This window comes from Meles meles, chromosome 5 (assembly GCF_922984935.1).
Source record: "Meles meles chromosome 5, mMelMel3.1 paternal haplotype, whole genome shotgun sequence".
Lineage (NCBI taxonomy): Eukaryota > Metazoa > Chordata > Mammalia > Carnivora > Mustelidae > Meles > Meles meles.
The window spans coordinates 122,639,265-122,653,273 of NC_060070.1; the positions used below are offsets into that span (position 1 = coordinate 122,639,265).

At 37.1% G+C, this 14,009-nt stretch overlaps 1 pseudogene; it reads right to left on the reverse strand.

Moving 5' to 3' along the window:
* Nucleotides 1–2,175: 2,175 nt before the first annotated feature.
* LOC123942211 lies at nt 2,176–5,613 on the reverse strand (annotated as a pseudogene).
* Between the last annotated feature and the right edge of the window lie 8,396 nt (nt 5,614–14,009).

The following is a 14,009-nucleotide window of genomic DNA, read 5'->3' on the forward strand; positions in this document are numbered from 1 at the left end:
TTGTGGGGGGAGAAAGGGGATAAAAAGAGGTTCAGAAAAAAAAGAAAAAAATTTAAAAAATAAAACAAATAAAGAAAAAATATAAAAAAAGAAAGAAAAATATATATTTTAGATAAACTAGTCAAAAAACGTTAAAAAAGGAAAGGGCAAAAGTTTTAAAAAACTTAGCAGAAGAAGAAAAAAGAAAGAAAAAAAATTGAAAAAAATTGAAAAAAAAAATTGAATTAAGTGCAAGATTAAAGAATCATGGGGAGGAAGCCATGAGTTCCGTGCTTTGCTTTCTGTTCCTCTGGAATTCTGCTGCTGTCTTAGGTATTGAACCTGCTTTCCTTGATAGATGAACTTCGTCCTGGCTGGATATTTTGTTGATCTTCTGGGGGAGGGGCCTGTTGTAGTGACTCTCAAGTGTCTTTGCCCCAGGCAGAATTGCACTGCCCTTACCGGGGCCGGACTAAGTAATCCACTTGGGTTCGCTTTTGGGAGCTTCTGTTCCCTGAACGCTTTCCGTAGAGTTCTGGAGGATGGGAATGAAAAATTGCGGCCTCCTAGTCTCCGGCCCAGAGGAGCTGAGAGCCTGGGACCCCACTCCTCAGTACGCCCCCAGAGGACAGCACCCAATCACTCCCGTATCCCCAGCTTCCAGCCGCGTTCTGAGCTCACCCAGCCCGCGACCAGTTCAAGGTAACCCCAAGTTGAGAGCTCAGTCCTTGGCTCTGTCTCTGTAGCCGGCTTCTCTGTTCTAACACCTGTGAGCTCTGTGACACTCCGAAACCCCTGATCCTTCTGTGACCCGGCAGGAACTGGGGCCACGCTGACCCCGCGTGGGCTTCATCCCGGTTTAGTCTCTGGAGCAATGTCCTTCAGTGGTATAGACTTTTAAAAGTCCTGATTTTGTGCTCCGTTGCTCTGCCGCTTGCCGGGAGCCGGCCCCTCTCCCCGCGGTCTATCTTCCCGTCGTTTTAGATTCACTACTCTGCCTGTCCTATCTTTCAGAAAGTGGTTGATTTTCTGTTTCTAGAATTGCTGTTCTTCTTCTCTTCGATCTCCCATTGGATTTGTAGGTGTTTGCAATGTTTAGATAAGCTATTGAGCTGATCTCCTGCTAACTGATGTAGTCTCAGCCTGCTATTTCTCTGCCATCTTGACTCCTCCCCCTGTTGCCTGTGCTTTTGATGTCATGTTGAAGAAACCATTGCCAGATCCAAAGTCATGAAGATTTTATCTACTTTTCTTTCAATAGTTTTATAGTTTTAGTTCTTAAATTTAGGTTTTTGGTGTATTTTGAATTAATTTTTATATGTGTAAGGTAGAGGTCTGACTTCATTCTTTTGCATACGGATGTCAATTTTCACAACACCATGTGACTATTCTTTTCACATTGAGTGGTCTTGGCAACCTTATTGGAAATTATTTTACCATATATGTGACAGCTTACTTCTGGAGTCTCTGTTCTGTCTCATTACTCTATATGCCAGTACCCTGTTTTTTTTTTTTTTTTTTCTTAAAGATTCCACTTATTTATTTGACAGAGAGAGATCACAAGTAGACAGAGAGGCAGGCAGAGAGAGAGAGGGAAGCAGGCTCGCTGCTGAGCAGAGAGCCTGATGCGGGACTCGATCCCAGGACCCCAAGATCATGACCTGAGCCAAAGGCAGTGGCCCAACCCACTGAGCCACCCAGGCGCCCTCAGTACCCTGTTTTAATTACTGTGGCTTTGTGATCTGATTTTAGATTATGAAGTGTGAGTCCACCATCTTTGTGGGATTTTTTATATTAAAAAATTGTATTTACTTAGAAGCATTATTTCATATAAGTTGTTCCAGAGACAACTGAAAATGGAAACTACTACCCATATATAATTAATTTGCACTGTTCACCAATAAAAACCTGCTTTAAATTTGCATGCCAATTTCCAACACCCATACTGGACCAAACAAAGTTAGTGGGTACTTAAATTATCACCATGACAAGGCTATCTAAAGATGCTTTCGGTAGTGTATTAACTATACCAAAAAAGACCATACAGGTTAAAAGCATATCTTACACAGTCTTATATTTCAATTTTTTTCCCTTTAAAAGGAAAAAGTATTGTACAGACCTTTACGTGATTTATAGACCAAAAACAAAACAAAACAAAAAAATAAAATAAAAACAAAATAAAAACTGAACTAGAACTTATTCATCATTATCATTTTCTTTATATGCATCTTCTTCTTCATCTTCCTCCTCCTCCTCTTCCTTGTCTTCCTCTTTTCCTTCTTTTTGTTTTTTTGCTTCATACAGCCTTGATGGCTCCCCTTTTTTGCTGCATCAGATTTTCGTTAGCTTGCTCTGCAGCAATATCTTTTCTGTACTTCTCCCTTCAGCTTAGCAGCCTCCTTTCAAAAGGCTGCTTGTCATCTGCAGCAGTGTTATTCCATGTCTCTCCCAATTTCTTTGCAACATCACCAATGAATGGGTTGGGATGTTCTCTTTTGATTTTTGGGTGATATTCAGAACAAAACAAGAAAAAGGCTGAAAGAGTCTTCTTGGGTGCATTTGGGATCCTCAAACTTCTTTTTTGCTTCTCCTTTAGGGTAGATATAATTTTTAATTTTTTTTTCATAATGGGCCTTTCATAATGGGCCTTGCTTGCCTTTGCCGTGTCTTCCCTTTCTCTTTAGCAGACATGATCTTCCACCTCACTAAGCACTTCTTATAAAACTCTGAGAAGTTGACTGAAGCATCTAGTTGCTTCATCTTGTGGTCTTATTGGCAAGTTTTCATAAAGAATGCATATGATAATATTTTCCTCTTACCTTCTTCATAGGATATCCTCTACACATGTGTAATTATTTTCTCAGTGAGGCAAAGAACTGTTGGTGCCATCTGGCTCTCACTTGCCCTGGAACTGTCTCTCCTTCTGTGAGAGCAGGAGCCAGACATAGTCTCTTTGTTGTTCCTTTTCAAAATTGTTTCAGTTAATTGGTATTTATTGAAATCATATAAACATTAGAATGGCAAATGATTGTTTTTCATACTTTAAAAATACTATTCCTCTCACATCTGTGTTACACTATTTTAACTGAGAAGTCTGCTGTCATTTTTATGTTTGTTCCCCTTTATATAATGTTGCTTTCATCTCTGGCTGCTTTTAAGTGTTTTTTTTTTTTTTTGTCACTTGTTTTGAGAAATTTGATTATGATGTGCTTTGATTTAGTTTTCTTTGTTTTTAGTATTAGTAGAGATACAAATCTTTGGATTTATTTTGCAACAAATCTGAGAAAATCTTGGGTCATTATTTCATCAAATCAGATATTTTGGCCCATGTGAGTTGTCTCACAGCTCATTGATGCACTCTATTTTCCCCCCAATTTCTTATTTTTCAGGGTCTCATTGCAGATAAGACTCTGCCTTCAAAGTCACTAATCTTTTCTTTTGCAACCCTTAATCTGCAGCTAATCCTACCTAGTGTAGTCTTCATGTTGAACATTTTAGTTTTCCTATCTAGAATTTTAATTTGAGCCTTTTACATGTATATTCCATATTTCTACTTAACATGATCAATCCTTCCTCTTGCTTCTCGAGCATATGAAATATAGTTAAACTAATTTTTTAAACTTGTTTATTTACAGCATAACAGTGTTCATTGTTTTGGCATCACATCCAGTGCTCCATGCAGTACGTGCCCTCCCTATTACCCACCACCTGGTTCCTCAACCTCCCACCCCCCCGCCCCTTCAAAACCCTCTGGTTGTTTTTCAGAGTCCATAGTCTCTCATGGTTCATCTCCGCTTCCAGTTTCCCTCAACTCCCTCTCCTATCTCCCCATGTCCTCCATGTTATTTGTTATGCTCCACAAATAAGTGAGACCATATGATACGTGACTCTCTCTGCTTGACTTATTTCGCTCAGCATAATCTCTTCCAGTCCCGTCCATGTTGCTACAAAAGTTGGGTATTCATCCTTTCTGATGGAGGCATAATACTCCACTGTGTATATGGACCACATCTTCCTTATCCATTCATCCGTTGAAGGGCATCTTGGTTCTTTCCACAGTTTTGTGACCGCAGCCATTGCTGCAATAAACATTGGGGTACAGATGGCCCTTCTTTTCACTACATCTGTATCTTTGGGGTAAATACCCAGCTGTGCAATTGCAGGGTCATAGGGAAGCTCTATTCTTAATATCTTCAGGAATCTCCACAATGTTCTCCAAAGTGGCTGCACTAACTTGCATTCCCACCAACAGTGTAAGAGGGTTCCCCTTTCTCCACATCCTCTCCAACACACGTTGTTTCCTGTCTTGCTAATTTTGGCCATTCTAACTGGTATCAGGTGGTATCTCAATGTGGTTTTAATTTGAATCTCCCTGATGGCTAGTGATGATGAACATTTTTTCATGTGTCTGATAGCCATTTGTATGTCTTCATTGGAGAAGTGTCTGTTCATATCTTCTGCTCATTTTTTGATATGATTATCTGTTTTGTGTGTGTTGAGTTTGAGGAGTTCTTTATAGATCCTTGATATCAACCTTTTGTCTGTACTGTCATTTGTAAATATCTTCTCCCATTCCGTGGGTTGCCTTTTTGTTTTGTTGACTGTTTCCTTTGTTGTGCAGAAGCTTTTGATCTTGATGAAGTCCCAAAAGTTCATTTTCGCTTTTGTTTCCTTGGCCTTTGGAGACATATCTTTTTTTAATTTTTTTAATTTAATTTAATTTTATTTTTTTAAAAGATTTTATTTATTTGACAGAGAGAGATCACAAGTAGACAGAGAGGCAGGCAGAGAGAGAGGAAGGGAAGCAGGCTCTCCGCCGAGCAGAGAGCCCAAAGCGGGACTCGATCCCAGGACCCTGAGATCATGACCTGAGCTGAAGGCAGCGGCTTAACCCACTGAGCCACCCAGGTGCCCCTTGGAGACATATCTTGAAAGAAGTTGCTGTGGCTGATATTGAAGAGGTTACTGCCTATGTTCTCCTCTAGGATTCTGATGGATTCCTGTCGCACATTGAGGTCTTTTATCCATTTCGAGTTTATCTTTGTGTACGGTGTAAGAGAATGGTTGAGTTTCATTCTTCTACATATCGTTGTCCAGTTTTCCCAGCACTATTTATTGAAGAGACTGTCTTTTTTCCATTGTATATTTTTTCCTGTTTTGTCGAAGATTTCACCATAGAGTTGAGGGTCCATATCTGGGCTCTCCACTCTGTTCCACTGGTCTATGTGTCTGTTTTTATGCCAGTACCATGCTGTCTTGGTGATCACAGCTTTGTAGTAAAACTTGAAATCGGGTAATGTGATGCCACCAGTTTTGTTTTTGTTTTTCAACATTTCCTTAGCAATTCGGGGTCTCTTCTGATTCCATACAAATTTTAGGATAATTTGCTCCAGCTCTTTGAAAAATACCAGTGGAATTTTGATTGGAATGGCATTAAAAGTATAGATTGCTCTAGGCAGTATAGACATTTTAACAATGTTTATTCTTCGTTAGTTAAACTAATTTTTAATGTCTTTATCTACTAATTCTATCTTCTATGTCACTTCTGGTTACTCGTCTTTTGGTTGAATTTTCTCCTATTTGTGGATCTTGTTTCTTTGAATGGCTGGTAACTTTCAATTTCATGCCAAACATTGCGAATCTACCTTTTTAGGTGGTAGATATTTTTGCACCCCATAAACAGTTTCAAGATTTGTTCTAAAACACAGTTTCTTCATATGATTTGATCCTTTTGGGCATGTTTTTAGGATCGTTAGAATCTAAAACTCTGTTTTATGTACAGCTAAATTCTCCCCCCTACTAAAGTAAAACTGTTTTCAGTACTCTACCTGATGTCTCATGAGTTGTGAAGTTTTCCACTTTGTTGGAGACTAGAACTATTCTGGACCCTGTGTGGATAATAATGATTGCTCCCTTTAATCTTCTCATGTGGTTCATTCTCCAACATAGGATAGTTTTATATATATATATATATATATATATATATATATATATATATATATATACTGTTCAATGCTCAGGTGAAGACTAATGGGAACCCTCTGCAGATCTCCAGGATGTTCTTTCCTTCTGTGTGTGCAGTTATTTCTTCTCTGGAACTTTGCAAACCTTAGCCACATTTGGTTCCCCTGTGTTCCAAGATGGATTCGCCAATCAGAAAGTAAAGTAGGTTCTTCTGGTGTTCCAGGAAACTTTATCTAGGAAGTCAACTGAGACAATTACAGGGCTTACCTCATTTGTTTTCTATTTGTTTTATCATTGTCCTTCAATATCTGATGCCCAATGTCTCAAAAATTATTGTTTCATTTATTTTATTCAATTTTTGTTGTTGTTTCAAGCCCTTATTGCTCTCTCTTGGTCCAAAGCAGATGTCTTACATTTAGGTTTTGTTTGAGGTTTCACTGAATCCATAGATCAATGTGTGATAATTTAAATCTCTTTTAATAGTAGATATTTTAACCATAAACTTAGAATATTGAGGTTTTGAGCCTTTTTCTTAGTATTTATTCAGATGCAAGTGAAACAATTGGTCATTTAGCCACTGCAAAATATGTCATAGTTAAGTTATTGGCATTAATGATTTAACCAAGATAATTAGCTATAACAATACTATTTCTAAGTATTTTATGATTTTGATGATAACATGAATTGCATATCTTTTTCAAATTGTGTGTTCTGTACATTTTGTTTCTAAATTAATCTTATTCTTATATCTAATAACCTTGGTAAGTTCATGAGTTCCAACAATTTAACTGTGGAATTTTTTTGCAGTGGCTAAATATACAATTATTTCACTTGCACATGAGTTTTATTCCCTTTATTCTAATATTCACTGAAACTCCCCAACTCTAAAATATATCTTTTTATCAGAATTTATGATTGGAATACTAAGATATGCTACATTCTCAGTTTCTAAGAGCTAAGTCTTGCTAATTTTTTAGACTCAGATACAGTCATGTGACTGACTTTTCTTGTTAGATCATGGTTAAACCATGTGGGCTTGAGACCAAGATCCTGGAAGTTGAAGGGAAGGAAAAGTGTGTGCAGGTACAGAGTATGGATTAAAAACAATCAACAAGAAAAGCAAATACCCAAAGCAAAGTGTTTAAGATTATGATCTACCATGCTAAGTCAATACTCTCATGTAATATACTCTCATCAATACTCTCATCTAATATACTGTCATCTAATAAATTCTTATGTAAATAACTGGCACTTAGGAGCCCTCTGATTAAACAATAAACAACTACACAACTAGATAGAGGTTTCTGTTCTGACAACCCCTCCCATTCTCTTTCTTTTCACCTTGTTTCCCCTCTCTGGTTTCCAGACAATGTGTCAGATGCATTCTTAATTTTTTTAGCTCTAGTCTGCATGATATCTCATTCCCACATTTATGTTCTCCTTAATGCCTAGGTATTGATGTTCCTCTTCAATCATCCCTTACCCCCAGGGGAAAAAACATACACATAAAAAATTGCTCCAGATTCAACCACATTTCACCACTTTAGCAATTCACAAACTAGACAGAGATACCATTAGTTATTGCCTGGCTCACTTTACCAATACTCCCCTTGTTTTCTTTCTTGTCCTACTGACCAATCTTACTACAACAGCAATAATAACTGTTGAATATTTTACTAGAGACATAAGTCAAAACGTGTCATTTTTCTACTCAACGATCCATAGCATCTCCCTATTTCACTCAACTTAAAATAAAAGTTATGTTAATGGCTTATTAGATGTCATATGAATCTGTTAATTTTCTGACCTTTTCTCCTATTACTGTACTTCTGGCTCCTTCACACCATTCATATCAGCCTCTTTCCATTCCTTAACAATACTGGGCATGTTTCTGTCTTACAGAATTTATTGTAGTTGTTTCCTCTGACTGGAAACTTCTTCATCCAGAAATCCACTTAGACAACTCCCTTATCTCCTCCAGATCTTACTCAAGTATTATCTTCTCACAAAGTCCTGTCCAGGCTGACCTGCTCAAATTGAACCCCACCCTGTTCTGCAGCTGTCAGTAGTCTCCAACTACTGCAATGTTTTCTTTTTCTTTAGCAGTTACCACTTCCTAATGAGCTGTATTCCTGAGTGGTATGTTAATTTCATTAATGGTCCCAATTCTTCATCTTTTCCCACAGGCATCCTAGAAAAACTTCCTCTCAAAATAATAAAACTAAAGAGATGGAGAATAGTTTAGCTATTGCCAGGAGTTAGGAACTGGGGAAAGAACGGATATGGCTGTATACTATGGGGACAAAGGGATAATATGAGGGAAATCTTTGTAGTGATGCAACAGCCCTGTGTTGTGATTGAGCTGGTGGCTATATGAATTCATACATGTGACAAAATTGCATGGAACCACACACACACAAATGCAAGTGCATGTGAAACTGGTGATATCTGAATAAGAGGTGTGAGTTGTATCCATGGTAATTACCTGGTTTTTACATTGTATTATAATATATTCGAACACCGATGGTGGGAATAAAAAATGGTACAACTAGTTGGAATTGAATTTGTCAGTGTCTTATAAATTTAAACTTATTTTCCTGGTGTGAGGTGATAATTTCATTCATGATATTTACTCAAGCAAAATGTAAACAAGTATCCACAAAAGAGTTGTATAACAATGTTTAAGTGGAATTATTCATAAAGGCCAAACACTAGAAATAATAAAAACCGCTACCAATAGGTAAATGGATAAACATTTGTCATATAGTCACATAATGAAATAATAGCAATAAAAGAAACAAATTTCTGATAGACTCAACATTAAACAGTTATAGTGAATGAAATAAAAACAATATTTGCTTCAAGGTAGAGGAGTCCACTGGAAAGGAGCATAAAGAAGCTTTCTGGGGGTGCCTGGGTGGCTCAGTCAGTAAGCATCTGCCTTTAGCTCAGGTCATGATCCCAGGTCATGGGATTGAGCACCACATCAGGTTTCCTGTTCAGAGGGAAGCCTGCCTCTCCTTCTCTCACTCCCCCTGCTTTTGTTCCCTCTCTCACTGTGCCTCTCTCTGTCAAATAAGTAAATGAAATATTAAAAAAAAAAAGAAGCTTTCTGGGATGCTCAAAATTCTATTCCTTTTTTGGGTTGGTAGAAACAAGGTGTATCTATTTGTCAAAACTCAAAAACATAAGAATGTTATTTTAGATATAAACTAAATCAATAAAATCACAATATATAACTTGATATATGTTTTACTGAAATCTTCCTACATCTTCAACTAAATAACATCTGTCCAACTTATAAGTACAGAGTAAATTTTAATAAAACCCATCACAATGATGCTGGTTTTATAAAGTTTACATTCTTTCAACTATAGTCATATATATTGAAATTTTATTATCTGACACATACAAGTTGTGTTCATTCTTCACGAACTGAATTCATAATATTTATTGTTTCTACTTATTTTTCAGAATATCTTTGCCTTAAAGAATAATTTGTTCCATTTACTTAATAAAGCTACAACTGCTTTACTTTGGTATATACTATGATCACTTATAACTCTTCATTTAACCCTTTTCTTTAAATGATCTAACCACATGTATTCCTTTATTTTCTAACTTTCTGCTTCTCCAGCCTTATGATTGCAATTATTAATATCATACAGTGTAATACTCCAGGAATGTAATTTTGTAATCCAATATAGATATATTCGTCTTTAATCTGGAGAGTTCAGTTAAATTACACTAGTTTTTATTGTCATTTTCATTTTTAAAGCATTTATTATTTGTTTTCCATTTTTTCCTACTGAATTTTTTCTTCATTATACACCCCTTTGTAATGTTCTAGTGTACCCTTTCTTGGGCTGAGGTTCCACAAAAGAATTAGGCCCTACAGAAAATTATTTGAGTGACTATTTTGTCCATTCTCAAAGGAATATAAATAATTAGTAACATTCTATATATATAGAAGAAAAGTTAATTCATTACATATAATGGATGTTTTAAGTCACTAGGGCTTCATTTTCTCTGAAAATTCTGATAATTCTTTGTTGTGGGAGAATGCCCTGTATGTATTGTAGTTATTCAACAACTTCCACCAGATGCCAATAGTAATGTCCCAATTTATAAGAAGGAAAAACATAAACAGAAATTTCTAAATTACCCTTGGTGGGCCAAATCCCCTCCATTGAGGGCAGCCATTACAGTCAACTACTTCAAGGAGTTTGAATAAAAATATAAGGATTGGATAAAAAAGAATGAATTGACATATGTTTAGATTGTCATGTGTCCCATTTTTTAAACATAATTATTCATAGTGTTTTTTTTTCCCCTAAGTGCCTTGATGATGATAAAAATGAATGGAGACACTGCATAAAAACTTGATTTTGCTTTTTTCTGTTGATTTTGACTTATACACCATAAGTATAGTTTTTTTTAATTAATAATGGTGTGAACTGAGTATTTTCATATGAAGAAAAAAGAGTTAATGGGAAAAAATTTGAGAAGGAGTGCTAAGTGATAAAGCAAATTTTTAAAGAGAAAATAGTCTAAGGAAATGAGATTTTTAAGAAAGGGAAAGAAAATTTACAGGAAGTAGGATATAATTTTCATGATGAAAGGAAATAAAAATCAAAAGACATGAATTTGTGATAGAAGAGCAGGATGTTTAAGAATTTTATATTGTGCAAAAAGAGAAACTGTTGTATGGATTAAAAATTCAAGGTGTGGAGACTGAATAATTAAGGACATAAGTTCTTGAGGGTGTTATCAAAGCTTTAAAAGAGATGTAGTGTGCATAAAGGACACTGATAAATTATTTGATAACATTTTGAATGCCAAGTCGAAGCTCAGGCCCATGAATTTGCAAAACACCAATCCTCTTCTACATTCCATAGAATGTTGGTGTAGGAGAAAAAAAGTAAATAATTGTTACAGGAGAAAAGTTACATAGGATGTGATATTTAATTTTTTTTTCTTTTGTCTGGATAATTTATTTTATTTTATTTTATTTATTTGTTTATTTACAGCATAACAGTTCATTGTTTTGACATCACACCCAGTGTTCCATGCAGTACGTGCCCTCCCTATTACCCACCACCTGGTTCCTCAACCTCCCACCTCCCTGCCCCTTCAAAACCCTCTGGTTGTTTTTCAGAGTCCATTCTCTCATGGTTCATCTCCCCTTCCAGTTTCCCTCAACTCCCTCTCCTCTCCATCTCCCCATGTCCTCCATGTTATTTGTTATGCTCCACAAATAAGTGAGACCATATGATATTTGACTCTCTCTGCTTGACTTATTTCACTCAGCATAATTTCTTCCAGTCCCATCCATGTTGCTACAAAAGTTGGGTATTCATCCTTTCTGATGGAGGCATAATACTCCACTGTGTATATGGACCACATCTTCCTTATCCATTCATCCGTTGAAGGGCATCTTGGTTCTTTCCACAGTTTGGCGACCGTAGTCATTGCTGCAATAAACACTGGGGTACAGATGGCCCTTCTTTTGACTCCATCTGTATCTTTGGGGTAAATACCCAGCTGTGCAATTACAGGGTCATAGGGAAGCTCTATTCTTAATTTCTTCAGGAATCTCCATACTGTTCTCCAAAGTGGCTTCACCAACTTGCATTCCCACCAACAGTGTAAGAGGGTCCCCTTCCTCCACATCCTATCCAACACACGTTGTTTCCTGTCTTGCTAATTTTGGCCATTCTAACTGGTGTCAGGTAGTATCTCAATGTGGTTTTAATTTGAATCTCCCTGATGGCTAGTGATGATGAACATTTTTTCATGTGCCTGATAGCCATTTGTATGTCTTCGTTGGAGAAGTGTCTGTTCATATCTTCTGCTCATTTTTTGATATGATTATCTGTTTTGTGTGTGTTGAGTTTGAGGAGTTCTTTATAGATCCTTGATATCAACCTTTTGTCTGTACTGTCATTTGCAAATATCTTCTCCCATTCCGTGGGTTGCCTTTTTGTTTTGTTGACTGTTTCCTTTGTTGTGCAGAAGCTTTTGATCTTGATGAAGTCCCAAAAGTTCATTTTTGCTTTTGTTTCCTTGGCCTTTGGAGACATATCTTTTTTTTTTTTTTTAAAGATTTTATTTATTTGACAGAGAGAAATCACAAGAGAGGCAGGCAGAGAGAGAGGAAGGGAAGCAGGCTCTCCGCCGAGCAGAGAGCCCGAAGCGGGACTCGATCCCAGGACCCTGAGATCATGACCTGAGCCGAAGGCAGCGGCTTAACCCACTGAGCCACCCAGGTGCCCCTTGGAGACATATCTTGAAAGAAGTTGCTGCGACTGATATTGAAGAGGTTACTGCCTATGTTCTCCTCTAGGATTCTGATGGATTCCTGTTGCACATTGAGGTCTTTTATCCATTTCGAGTTTATCTTTGTGTACAGTGTAAGAGAATGGTTGAGTTTCATTCTTCTACATATCGTTGTCCAGTTTTCCCAGCACTATTTATTGAAGAGACTGTCTTTTTTCCATTGAATATTTTTTCCTGTTTTGTCAAAGATTATTTGACCATAGAGTTGAGGGTCCATATCTGGGCTCTCCACTCTGTTCCACTGGTCTATGTGTCTGTTTTTATGCCAGTACCATGCTGTCTTGGTGATCACAGCTTTGTAGTAAAACTTGAAATCAGGTAATGTGATGCCACCAGTTTTGTTTTTGTTTTTCAACATTTCCTTAGCAATTCGGGGTCTCTTCTGATTCCATACAAATTTTAGGATTATTTGCTCCAGCTCTTTGAAAAATACCGGTGGAATTTTGATCGGAATGGCATTAAAAGTATAGATTGCTCTAGGCAGCATAGACATTTTAACAATGTTTATTCTTCCAATCCAAGAGCATGGAACAGTCTTCCATCTTTTTGTGTCTTGTTCAATTTCTTTCATGAGTGTTCTGTAGTTCCTCAAGTACAGGTCCTATACCTCTTTGGTTAGGTTTATTCCCAGGTATCTTATGGTTCTTGGTGCTATAGTAAATGGAATCGATTCTCTAATTTCCCTTTCTGTATTTTCATTGTTAGTGTATAAGAAAGCCACTGATTTCTGTACATTGACTTTGTATCCTGCCACGTTACTGAATTGCTGTATGAATTCTAGTAGTTTGGGGGTGGAGTCTTTGGGGTTTTCCATATAAAGAATCATGTCATCTGCGAAGAGAGAGAGTTTGACTTCTTCACTGCCAATTTGGATACCTTTTATTTCTCTTTGTTGTCTGATTGCCATTGCTAGAACTTCTAATACTATGTTGAACAAGAGTGGTGAGAGTGGGCATCCTTGTCGTGTTCCTGATCTCAATGGGAAGGCTTCAAGCTTTTTCCCATTGAGGATGATATTTGCTGTGGGTGTTTCATAGATAGATTTTATGAAGTTCAGGAATGTTCCCTCCATCCCTATACTTTGAAGCGTTTTCATCAGGAACGGATGCTGGATTTTGTCAAATGCTTTTTCTGCATCAATTGAGAGGACCATGTGGTTCTTCTCTCTTCTCTTATTGATGTGTTCTATCACATTGATTTGCGAATGTTGAACCAACCTTGCAACCCAGGGATGAATCCCACCTGATCATGGTGGATAATCTTTTTAATGTGCTTCTGGATCCTGTTTGCTAGGATCTTGTTGAGAATCTTTGCATCCCTATTCATCAGTGATATTGGTCTGAAATTCTCCTTTTTGGTAGGGTCTTTGCCTGGTTTGGGGATCAGGGTAATGCTGGCTTCATAAAAAGAGTCTGGAAGTTTTCCTTCTGCTTCAATTTTTTGGAACAGCTTCAGGAGAATTGGTGTTATTTCTTCTTTGAAAGTTTGGTAGAATTCCCCAGGGAATCCGTCAGGTCCTGGGCTCTTGTTTTTTGATCACTGCTTCGATCTTGTTACTAGATATCGGTCTATTCAGGTTGTCAATTTCTTCCTGGTTCAATTTTGGGAGTTTGTAGCTTTCCAGGAATGTATCCGTTTCATCTAGGTTGCTTAGCTTATTGGCATACAACTGTTGGTAATAATTTCTGATGATTGTTTCTATTTCCTTAGTGTTAGTTGTGATCTCT